Below are 12144 nucleotides of genomic sequence, written 5' to 3'. Positions count from 1 at the left end.
ACGGCTTAAAAAGTGTCAGTATGAATACTTCTAGTTGAAAAACGTCTGTAAATTGCCTAGAAAAAAATATGTAAATACATACGAATCCGTTCCCTAGTTATTACATAGAACATAGCTGAATGGCAACGGCTCACTGAGGAGGCTTGGAATCACATTTTACAAGAAAAATACGATTAAATGTACTTACATTTAGGGTTATGTACGGCCTTTTCACTTATATTAAAGAGGATCATATTCATTGCTTAAATTCCTAGTTTGAAGAAAGTTGCCTGAATATTTGTTGATATTTTCTCAAAAATAGCGCCTATAATTTTCAATAATTACTCTCTGTAACTGCCATTTGCACAATAGTTATTTCTATATGTAAGGTTCTATGTAAGTAAGGTTCTAGAAGAGACAACAGTGATGGGAAGGCTTCACTCTGTTTCATTTAAGTACAATTTAGTGTAAACACAATGAAATATGTTTTCCAATTTCAACATTGACGATTAATTTTAAGATTTAGAACCTTGAGAATTGTAATGAGGAATAGCCATTTGAGTGTTCACGCACATATTTTTTTTTTTTTTTTTTTTTTATTTTCATGCAAGTGATTTCACCAGAACGCGAGCAAAAATAATTGTCGGTAATTAACAATCTAAAAAATTTAACTTGGTAAGCCCCGGTGGTACTGTTGGCACTGTCTCCATCAATTATAAATAAATTTTCAGTCAAATTAATTGAATATCCTGTTACATTTGCTGAAACTCCAACTGGAACAACAACAAAATAAAAGAAGGTTAGTTTTAGGTTACAAGTGTGTAATAATTTTTTAATGTGTTATATCTGTTTTCATCATTGGTTTGGGCCATTATTTTTAATTGGTTTTAGAGGTTAAAGTTATTATTTCTATTCTGTAAAGTCATAGTTTGTTATTTTCTCACTCAAATTACCATTTTTTTAATATTTTGTTTTGAAAACTACTAAGAATTTATGGTAAACAATTTAACATCTATTCCGAGAATTCAAGAACAAATTTTTTAAAGAAAGATTTTTGTACATAAATGTAATTTCAATCATATCTTTGCTTTAAATAAGTTAGTGAGAGTTTTGGCTGGTTAATTATTATCAAATACCAATTTTGTTTTTTTAAGAATTGTTTATTGATAATTGATTCAGCTGGGGCTGGTTTTGTATCTGTGCTTTTCAGTTTGGGAGCATGCCAGTTGCAACATTGGTAATTGTACATCTCTGTCTTACTGGAGTGGATATTGCAATGACAATCACAGAACTCCGGTGGAGAGGATTTGTAAAGACTGATGTTTTACAGCCAGACATCAAGCCTTGTGGTCTATTATGGATTTTATGTAAGTAATTGTCATACTGCTCTCAATTCTTTGTTAGTACTATTTTGATTTCCTGGTCTCCTGGGCATTCTAGGATCCTAGAAGATGAATTAGTTGATTTGGTGGTGCGTGAGGGGGCTCAACCAGTTAATAACTTGTTATTCTATCAACGCTGCAGAACGATAAGTGGATTAGTGGGTTCTAAAACATTGCAAGAAGAGATGATACTCAAATTGTCGCATCGGGCCTGGAAGATTCTCGCCTGACTAGATCTAGGCAGTCAACGGATCCGCCAATTAGTCCAGGTTTGAGCCGACATGTTACTTCTTTGAAGTAATAATAATAAACAGGATAGGCCAATAGTCTTGGTATACACCCTTCAAAAAAATAATTTCTAAGTTCCTTCATTGAATTCTTTGTTAGCAACTGATGTAACGTCGAAAATTCGGTCCCAAAATTATACTCTTCCAACTCAAAATCCATTTCGGATGCAAATCTTATAGAAGATACTTACTCGCCCTCTCTATATTAGTCTCATCGCTAGATTCAGGAATAATTTAAAATCTGAACAAGCTATTTTTGTTTACTCCAGTCATCTGATATGTCATGGAGACATTATCGTGCAGCACGTTGCCAAAGATCATGTTATTGTACCAAATTATTGAAGAGTAAAAGTCAAAAGTTTTGTGATATTTTCTTGGATAGAAGAGTGCATGCGCCCGGATGGTTGTTGGGCTGGGAACGTATCTACCCGGTAGGGGGCCAGCACTAGTGTTGGTGAATATTTGATGTACTAATCGTCCAAGGCAGCACTAACCTCGCCTCCGTCTGCCATACCACCACACTATCACATCCCTCCTCCCAGCTAACACACACACACACACCACTATAACCTGGCAGTGTATAGCCTGTGAGAATGTGCGTGAACACCTTTAAAACATTATTATTTATTTATCATGGTTACATGCACACTTTACTTTTCTCACCTTTCACGAACCCAACAAAAACATTTACCCAGGAAGAGTAAATAATAGCTACCAAAAGAGTTTTATTTGTTTTCATTATTGTAGTTTTATAAGGTAACTCATTTTATTATAAATGTTAGATTGCACACTAGAGACAGGTATCCTTTCACGGGCAAGTTACAGTCTAAAGGTACTTGCATTATCCATATAAGTTGATGAACTTCAGCAGTGGAAAAAGCTGCTAATTTTGGGGCACCAAACCTCTTAAAACGGCCAACAAACAGCCTGTAATAATAATACTGTTTTATTTACAAATAATAAAAATAAAATTAATAAATAACAAATAAAATAAAAATAAATAAATGAAGTTACATACATTCTAATTAAAATGCATTATTCAGATGGTGTCCTATTTGCCAGAGATAAACATTAAACAGAAACATTAAAAAGTACTTATAAGCATTAATAGAGAAATATAGATATGTATTAAATAGGGGCGGGTGTTGGTCTAGTGGTCAAGAGTGTGGCTTTGTGTGTAGGAGATCACCGGATCGAATCCTGTTTTACGGCTACTTTTTATTTGTTAAAAAAAAATTGTTTATAGTAAAGTATGATCTTCCGCCTTCGTCCATGACACCTAATTGGTAGATGTACATTAAGCTCCGCCTGACAAATTAGGGGAATTCTTGACTTTTACTTAGAAGAACGCAAATACGGATATTTATGATGAAAATAAGGATAAAAAATCTGAATTTTTGCTGTGCTTTCTTTACTTAGCAAGAGCAAGTAATTACTAATACTAATTTACGTATGTATCAGAGTTTCTGGTTCGTTTTAATTACACAAAAGGAATAGGTTATGTATCTTAATCTATTGATAGAGAGTTTAAATTGAGTAGAGACCAAAATTTTAGCTTGAAAGAATGACATTTAGTAATTCCTAATGAATTCTTCAATTAATACCAATAAGTGCGTATTGGATTCCAACGCGGAGATCCCTGGCTTGAATCCAGCAGCTGGCCCTTAGATTTTCTCTTCCTAGAAGCTTCTTACAGCTTACTGCCCGGTGACAGTGTAGTCAGTAACGGAGAGAACTCTGTCCAAAGGCCGGCAGTGCAATGAATAAAGCTCTGGGAGCCAATAATCTCAGATGTTGGCGCGCCTTAAACCATTAAAATAAAAATAATAATAAGCCTCTATTATTAATTTTGGAAATCACCAGTAGGAAATTCCTGAAGTGTGGACAACATTGGGGATCAGCTGCTAAATATCTATTATATTAACCATTTCATCTGATCCAAACACTTATTATTATTTGTAGATTCGTTCATTTGGCTTTTAGTGAACGACTAAATTAATACTTTTTGCTGCAATCTATTGCTTGTAATAAAAGATAAAAATGAGATACTAAAATTATTATAGTTCTCTCATTTGTTTAAGGCAGGGAATAGCAACGGCCCTAAATATTAAGTATTGTTTTGTAAGGCACCTAAATTTAATTTTTTTATTGAGGTCTCTTTTTTTGCAACATTATAATTTGGTTGAGATTTAAAAGTGTGGCAATTTGGGAATAAAGATGATTTAATTAGAAGTAGGAAATTTTTTTAATTAAATTATCTTTTAACCCCAATATATACATAAAATAAAAAAGGCAGTGGAAAGGAAATATTATTAGAGCGGCAGATGAAACTTGCTGTCATCATCACATACACTGTAATTGAAATTGTTTGGCGGCAGAGAGCTTTAAAAAAGAAGTGCCCGACTAGACTGGCGGGAAATTGACACCCTCCGACAAGCGTGACAAAGATCTAGCGAACCACACTTTTAAACGAATTATCTTGATTTAAAATTCAACGCGCGTATAATTGGGTTGTGCGGCTCGTACGTATGTACACCAGTGAGGCTAGAAATTTTTGTACCACAGAGAGTAACAGTTAGTAGCGTCTGCCAGAAATCCAATCAGTGATTTTTTTTTTGTTGATGGAGTTAGGGTGGTGAAGTGTCCAACGGCTTGCAGTATGGAGGCTCTGCTTCGCTGAAATATCTGTCTGGCACAGGTATCTGAATGCAGTTTGCTGAGAAAATATTTCAGCAGACTCACCATCTTAATTCAATCCTTCTTCCAGGGTACCACCCTAAAATAGCTTGCCTATTAATTTGAGGAAATAGCACGGCCCAACTTGGTTACCATTAAACAAAAACAAAAGAAGTTCTACTTAGGCTCCTGATTCTTTTATTTAGCATCAAAGCTTTTTCCAATAATAAAAGATTTCCTTTAGAAGTGAAAATTGTTTTGATGGGGCAGTTTGGATAGCAAAAGGAAATGTCCTTTTTTCACGATCCTTCCTCCACTTATCCTTTACTCTACAACGTAAGGAGATTTTTTTTCTTGAAATTTACATAACGCATTCTCCTTCATTCCCCTCCTATCCCACCCAAGACTAACCATTTTCCGGCTGCCCTCCACCTCACCAACTCACTTCTTCACCAAAGATCCTTTAGGTTTCCTTCCTTCTCTTTCTTTTATCTTCCATCTCTAGTCAATAAAAACCTTTTTTGTCCTTCGTACGCCCTTTCTTAAATAAATGAAACAGGGTTCCTTACATAAACAGACTTGCCGATGTGGATCCGTTCCATTTCAATCCTATCAATAAAAAAGAAAAAAGAAAGCATATTTATAAACTAGAGATTTTCCTACCGCTTTTCCAAGATTTCCGTGTCCTTTCTATTTTTCTTTTTCCCCAACACTTTCTCTAAGAATAAGAAAGCCCCTAACTCTGATAAAACTATTTAACTAAAAACAGAGAGAGTGCGACAGATAAAACTACAGCATAACTAGCACCTAATCAGGAATATTTAACAGGTTTACAAACCTTATCGTCCGCTCAAACTAAACAGAAATTAGGGTTCATTATACAACTATTGATGAAAAGCAGTTTACCCACTCAAGCTGCGTCAAATTTTGAACTTATTCCGTCTGATAAACCATAAAAGTTTCAGTTTAGTTCAGTTCCCTTCATCATCAGTTGGTCTCTGAAATCATTCTCCCAGGTTCTCTTGAGACGTCCTAGAAATATATAGAGGATCACCCACCCGCTGCGACAACATGTACTTCCTCTCTAAAGGTAATCCAAGATTTTCTGTAGAAGATACTCCCTAAATTAAAAGAGACTGGAAAGGATAAGGAATATACCTCTTTCAAACTAGATACTATGGAGGTCCTACAAGGGATCCCTAAGAAGAAGATAACAGTTGGGAATATCCACTCCCTAAAGCTAACAATCCATCCTCCACTGATGTTTTGAGCACGAAAGGAACCAGTTTCATCAGCGATGTGTTGGAAGAAGAAAGTCAGGAATTTGGGATCACCAATCTCTCCGCTAAACGTTTTCTCTCCCATGCCTTTCAAGTTATTTTGAAGAAAGCTCCTTCAAATTAAAATAATAATAATAATAGCATAGTTGAGCAAAACTTCAATCAATGGTAACAACAATAATAATAAATAGTAATAATAAGGGAAGGGATTAGCTATGCGGTTAGCATACTAGTCTCCCACGCGGAGGTCCAGGGTTCGAATCCAGCTGCTGACCCTTAGATATTCTCTTCCTAGGAGGTTCTTACAGCTCACTGTCCGGTGATGGACAGTGTGGTCTGTAACGAGAGAACACTGTCCGGAGGCCGGCAGTGCACGGAAAAAAGCTCCGGGCGCCAATAACCTTAGATGTTGACGTGCCTTAAATCGTTAAAAAAAGTAGTAATAAATGTGTAGAAGCAAATTCAGTTCTATCTCCAAGAAAGTTCTACAAAAAGATCGAGGAACCAGCAAATGGAGATAACCACTCCATTTACCAATATAACAATTATGGACTAAACTAGTGCCCATTTAAATGTAAAGTATGAACCACAACAATGTATTAGTTTCTGAGATAAAAGCATCTTAAGTTTTCACCGTTTGCAAAACGAACTAAATTTAACTCTCAATATCTCGCTCCCTATTTGTCAGGCTCCGCCTAGACGTAATGCACTTAAGATTTTGTCATCCTAATAATCTCTAGGCGGTTGGTGATGAATTTGAGTTGAATCTAGTAAAAAAAACACTTCTGAAGTTTGAAACGAATAAATGATTCCCAAATAATAGGAAAATTCTAATAAAATACTATAATCCAAAGGACAACAATAATGTTATACGAATCAAATAATATAATTAGTGGATATGTTTGCTGCAAATCACGGAATTAAATTATCGATAGTCATCAATTTACAGCACTGATTGATTATTACTATTATTATTAAACCTAAAGGTGAAATTCATCATCAAAAATTATGATTCTATGACTAAAATTAAATCCAGCATAAAATTAATTGCGCATATCTAACGATTTAACAATAACTCTATAAATTTTACAGCACCATCTCAGTTATCAGGTGGAATAACAGATGATTCTGTCAACAATTTTCAGTAAAATATGGTTACAAATCCAGAAACATATACCTCATGGTAAAATAACTAATATCTACGAGGATACTTGTATACTAAAATGTAAACTAACACTAACATTATGCCTATGACAATAATTAGAATATATTAATCTACAAGGTCACCTTGTTTGTAGATTTATTGAATTAATAGTCATTCAATTCTGATAATGTTGGTATTTATTAATAGCAATGCTAAATTATATTAAATTTTGTTTATTACATTAACATTTTATTTCTGTTTTATTATTATTCTTTTAATCAGTAGTTTAGTCACAATCTGTTTAATTGCAGGCTTTCGGAACAAAAACGGTCTTCACTGGTAAAAAAAAAGAAAAGATAAAACTTGCGGTAGGTACTAGATGGCCGACCGAGCACAGTAATCTAATAAACAGAGACTGTTACAAAAGCCAAAAATTCATTTACAGTATTTTGTTGTAACAGTGACGTAGTATTGATTGGAATTAATACTTAACGCGTGTGAGATGATTAATTAAGTAAGAAGCATTTAAGTGCATGTTACTTGTGCGTAACAATTCCAAAATTTATTGACGAGATTCAATAATAACTGTATAAGTGTAGACATAGACAAAGCGTTAACCTCCTCCTACAACTTTTGTTTTAAAAGTAGTTTACCCTCTTTAATTGTGTAAAATTCATATCTTGTAAATAAAGTTTATATTAACAAAATTAAATTAATAGCCCAAATTCGTTTGGCCTCGAAAAAATATCCATCTATATATTTATACAAGGGCAGAAATTTAAATTTGATATAAAAAGGAATTTTATATTGTGTAACCTGAAGGAATCAGACGACCTAGTCCACTTCTTTTTAGCGTGCCCATCTCTTAACTCCCAACGGGAGAAATATTTATTAATATTTATAGTGCAGAGCCTTATTTGTTTCTGTTAACTGTGGACACCTTGGAAAAAATTTAATAATATCTTTTATTTCACTGTAAAAGCTCTCCATTTAAGGGTTACTCTCGTAGTTAGTTAAATATTTAACAATTTAGTTAGCATTTTGTATTAGTTATCAAAGATTGTGCTATTTTTTTATTTAAATTATTATTCATTAATTTGTCATAACCTTTCTTTTATCCTATTATAAAGTTCATTGATTTAGTTCATCTCAGTATTGTATAAATAATTATACTATACATATGTATATATTATGTATACTATATACTATGTAATTATATTATATGTTCTTTTTATTTGTTAATATATTAGAAAGTGACGGAGTGAGATCATAACATTATTTGGAATATTCTATTATGTTTATTAAAAGTTACGCACTTTATTCTCTATGTTTGTAATAATCCATACAGTTTTATTTTATTTTATTGTTTACTGTGTCAAATTTCAATGTTATATACATTTGTATTTAAACAGTTGATTGGATTTTAGTGTAAATTTTGTGTTCTAAAACATTTGTTAACTATAGTTTTTTAGTTCTGTGTATATATATATTTAGTTTATTAGTGTTATTGCCAGTTTACTTATTCCATTAACTTTACATGACTTTTCTTTTCTTTCCTCTGACTTCTCTTCTCTTTCCTTCTTTTCAATAAACTTAAAAAGATACTTTATTCTTCGTTATAATTATCTTTCGCCTAGATCTTTGCAAACAATTTGCTCAGTGAAGGGAGAAGTGATACTTTAGAAAGGTTAGGCAATTATACAGGTTTTTACAAAATAATATAAACAATAAAATAAAGTGTAGAAATCCCATATTCGGCCAGCTTAGACAATGGCTCTAAGTGACACCGATATGGGGGGGGGTTTTACCTCAGGGGACGAATCTACTACCTCCTCAGTGAACAAACCAAAACGGTCTTCAGAGATGGCTAAGCTCTCTCCTGGGAAAGGAAAACTAAAGAAACAAAGTAAGAAGACTGTTCCGGTCTCTTCGCCGCCACTAACTCGTCAGATCCGATTTTGCCACCCACTATAAATTTAGCGTCTTGCCAGAGGTTAGCGATCCATCCACCAGTGATAATAAGCCACTACACGTGTACAAAATCAATAATTTTGTGGTGTTGAATGACCATCTGAAGAACTTAATAGGAGCCAATAATTATTCGTGCGTCTCGTTTGGACAATATACTGGTGACTACCCATACTATTGAGGCCTACAGGAAAGTTGTCCACTATCTCAATGACCAAAAAATTGAGTATCACACTTATCAGCTCAAGAAAGATAAAGCATTCCGAGTGGTTCTGCGACACCTGCACTACACAGTTCCTCCAGAGATGATTAAAGAAGAACTTCAACAAATAGGGTTCAACGTAAGAAACGTAACAAACATCCGACACCCTGTCCACAAAAATCCGCTGCCTCTATTTTATGTTGACTTAGAGCCAGATACCCACAATAAAAATATATTCAACGTCACTGGGCTACTCAATACAATAATCAAGGTAGAAGAACCCTACAAAACTAAAGAAATAGCGCAGTGCAAGAGATGTCAGCAATACGGACACACGCTGGCTTACTGTCACGTAGCCCCGAGATGCGTTAAATGCGCTGGTCCTCATCTATGGGAAAACTGCAGCAAAACTCCTGATACACCTCCCACATGCGCTCTATGCTCTGGAGCTCACTCATCTGCCTTCCGAGGCTGTGAAGTTCACAAAGAGTTCGTCGGGAAAGAGAGATTGCCCGAGGTCACCTACCTTGTAGAGGCCATCACCCTCAGCCTCCTCAAACGTCTGCTTTCAAGGATTTCCCAGCTCTCCCGAAAACAGCGCGCCAACGACCTCAGCAACCACAGAATCGGCCTCAATTGCAACAGCAGTCACACCTTCAGCAGCAATCACACCCATTGCAGCAGCCCTTCAACCAACCAGCTACCAGAGGACTCTCTTATTCGGAGATCACGAGGTCTTATTCTCCGTACTCACCTCTTCCTCCTCAACCTCCATCTACACAACCCGACATAACGACAGTTCTCAACTCATTTTTCCAAAGGTTCGAATCCCTCCTCACTCCACTCGTTAATCTTCTAAACACTTTAGTTAGTCAACTACTTCCTCGTCTCAACCCTTGACTTCTCCAACTCAACAATCCTTAACCATCCTACTTTGGAACGCCAATGGGTTGAACTCCCACAGAGACGAACTTGACGCATTCTTACACGACAAACTTATTGACATAGCTTTACTTACTGAAACCCACTTTACTAGTAGATCAAACTTTTACATCACTGACTACAAAACATACAGGACTGACCATCCCGATGACACAGCCCACGGTGGTGCGGCAATCCTAATTCGCAGTACTCTCTCACATCATAACCTTCCTCCAACATCTACTGACTATCTCCAATCATGCAGTATCTCCTTATCCACTCATCCTCATAACTTTAATCTCGCAGCTGTCTATTGCCCTCCAAACAAATCCATATCTCAACAAAAGTTTGTTTCATTTTTCAAAACACTTGGTCCCAGATTTCTGTCCGGTGGAGACTACAACGCCAAACACCAACAATGGGGATGCCGCACAACAAATCCACGTGGCCATACTATACTAAATGTTCTTCTCGCCCGAAATTACAGCGTAATATCACCGAATCATCCTACGTACTGGCCTACATCTCTATCTAAGCTCCCTGATATCCTAGATATTTTTGTCACTTATCGGATGTCTCAATACTATGAAATCTCCACTCTAACTGAACCTTCCTCAGATCATAGCCCCGTACTGATTACTCTCAACATAAATCCTTTTCTTAGTACTCCTAAACCATCTCTGATATGTGGCCCGGTCGACTGGAAGAAATTTCAATCTAAATTAGAGGACTCATTAAATCTACAAACTGTACTTAAAACAAGTGAAGACATAGACAACGCTGTACAACACTTCACAACATCAATACAAGATTCCATTTATCAATCTGCATCACATATCAGAAAACAACATAATCACACTACTAATTTACCACTATACATAAGACAACTCATCACAGATAAGAGACGAGCACGAGCCGTATGGCAGCGCTCCCGCTATCCCTCAGACACACAAATCTTTAACAAACTTACTCATCTACTCAGGACTGAACTACAGCTCTTAAAAAATGAACGTTTTGAAAACTATACATTATCACTGACTACCGAAGACAAATCTCTCTGGACCGCTTCAAAAAGAAACCTCCGCTACAAACCAGTACCCTCCCCACTTCGACGTAGCGATGGATCATGGGCTACTTCTGATGGCGATAAAGCTGCTCTCTTTTATTCTCATTTTTTAAATGCATTCACTCCACATTCTGACATTATCGACTCACAATTCCAAAAATCTCTCCTACAAGATCTGGACACACCTCTTCCTCTCTCACTCCCACCCAAACCATTTTCACCTTCTGAGGTTCAGTATGTCATAAATCATCTTTCACGTAAGAAAGCGCCTGGATTTGATCTCATTACTCCAACCATTCTCTGCAATCTTCCCAAAAAAGCCATGGTATTTCTGACTTCCATATACAACGCAATTCTCCGAACAACCTACTTTCCCGTCTTGTGGAAGTATTCCATAATTCGTCCTATCCCAAAACCTAAAAAACCTCATCAACATCCTTCGTCTTACCGTCCAATTAGTTTATTACCTGTACTAGGAAAAATTTTCGAAAAACTTCTTCTCAAACAAATCCTTCCTATCCTCGAAAACTCTAATGTGATCCCAGATCATCAGTTTGGATTTAGACGTAACCACTCTACTATTCAACAATAGTGGACATAATTGCATCCTCTCTTGAAAAGAAAGAATGTTGTTCAGGGGCTTTCCTTGATGTTCAGCAGGCCTTCGATAGAGTATGGCACACTGGCCTCTTGTGGAAGCTTAAAAATATTTTACCTGCCACGTTTTATTTAATCATAAAATCTTACTTGTCCGACAGATACTTCAGAGTGCAAATAGGATCTTCTTTCTCCCCACTTAAACATATCGACGCTGGAGTTCCACAGGGCAGCATTCTGGGTCCTATTCTCTACTCCATTTACACTTCAGACATACCAACACTAAGATACTAACACTACACTTCTCACATACGCAGATGACACCGCCTTACTGTCCACTAATCATGATCCTGTACTTGCTCACAGAAATCTGCAGTCACATCTCTCCTCCTTAGAACAGTGGTTCAAGAGATGGGCTATTAAACTTAATGAAACCAAGTCTCAAAATATCACCTTCACTCTTCGTCGCATTACTCTTCCTCCAGTCATCTATAACCTAACACCTCTACCAGTAGTGAACGTTGCCCGCTACTTTGGGCTTTACTTAGACCGCAGGCTTTCTTGGGACCCCCACACTAGACTTAAAAGAACAGAACTGAACCGACGCTATCGACCACTTAAAAGACTCTTAGACGACAGATC

General features: G+C 36.1%; 1 protein-coding gene across 10 annotated transcripts in view; it reads left to right on the top strand.

Moving 5' to 3' along the window:
- Positions 1 to 400: 400 nt before the first annotated feature.
- CARPB (Carbonic anhydrase-related protein B) overlaps positions 401 to 12144 on the top strand; it is a 458344-nt gene continuing 446600 nt past the window's right edge. For 3 of the 10 annotated variants that reach the window (XR_012462470.1, XM_074141636.1, XM_074141631.1), the window contains exons 1-2: positions 402 to 778; positions 1190 to 1346. The gene's annotated coding sequence lies outside the window, so the exon portion shown is untranslated. Of the gene's footprint in view, positions 779 to 821; positions 1046 to 1189; positions 1347 to 1419; positions 1631 to 12144 lie in introns of those variants that run through there. The other 7 variants (XM_074141638.1, XM_074141637.1, XM_074141632.1 and 4 more) reach the window with 6 other exon arrangements.

Source organism: Rhodnius prolixus, unplaced genomic scaffold, assembly GCF_049639745.1.
Source record: "Rhodnius prolixus isolate KJV_2025 unplaced genomic scaffold, Rpr scaffold_6, whole genome shotgun sequence".
NCBI lineage: Eukaryota > Metazoa > Arthropoda > Insecta > Hemiptera > Reduviidae > Rhodnius > Rhodnius prolixus.
Note: the sequence above shows the minus strand (reverse complement) of the source record. Positions and strands in the feature narration are given on the sequence as shown.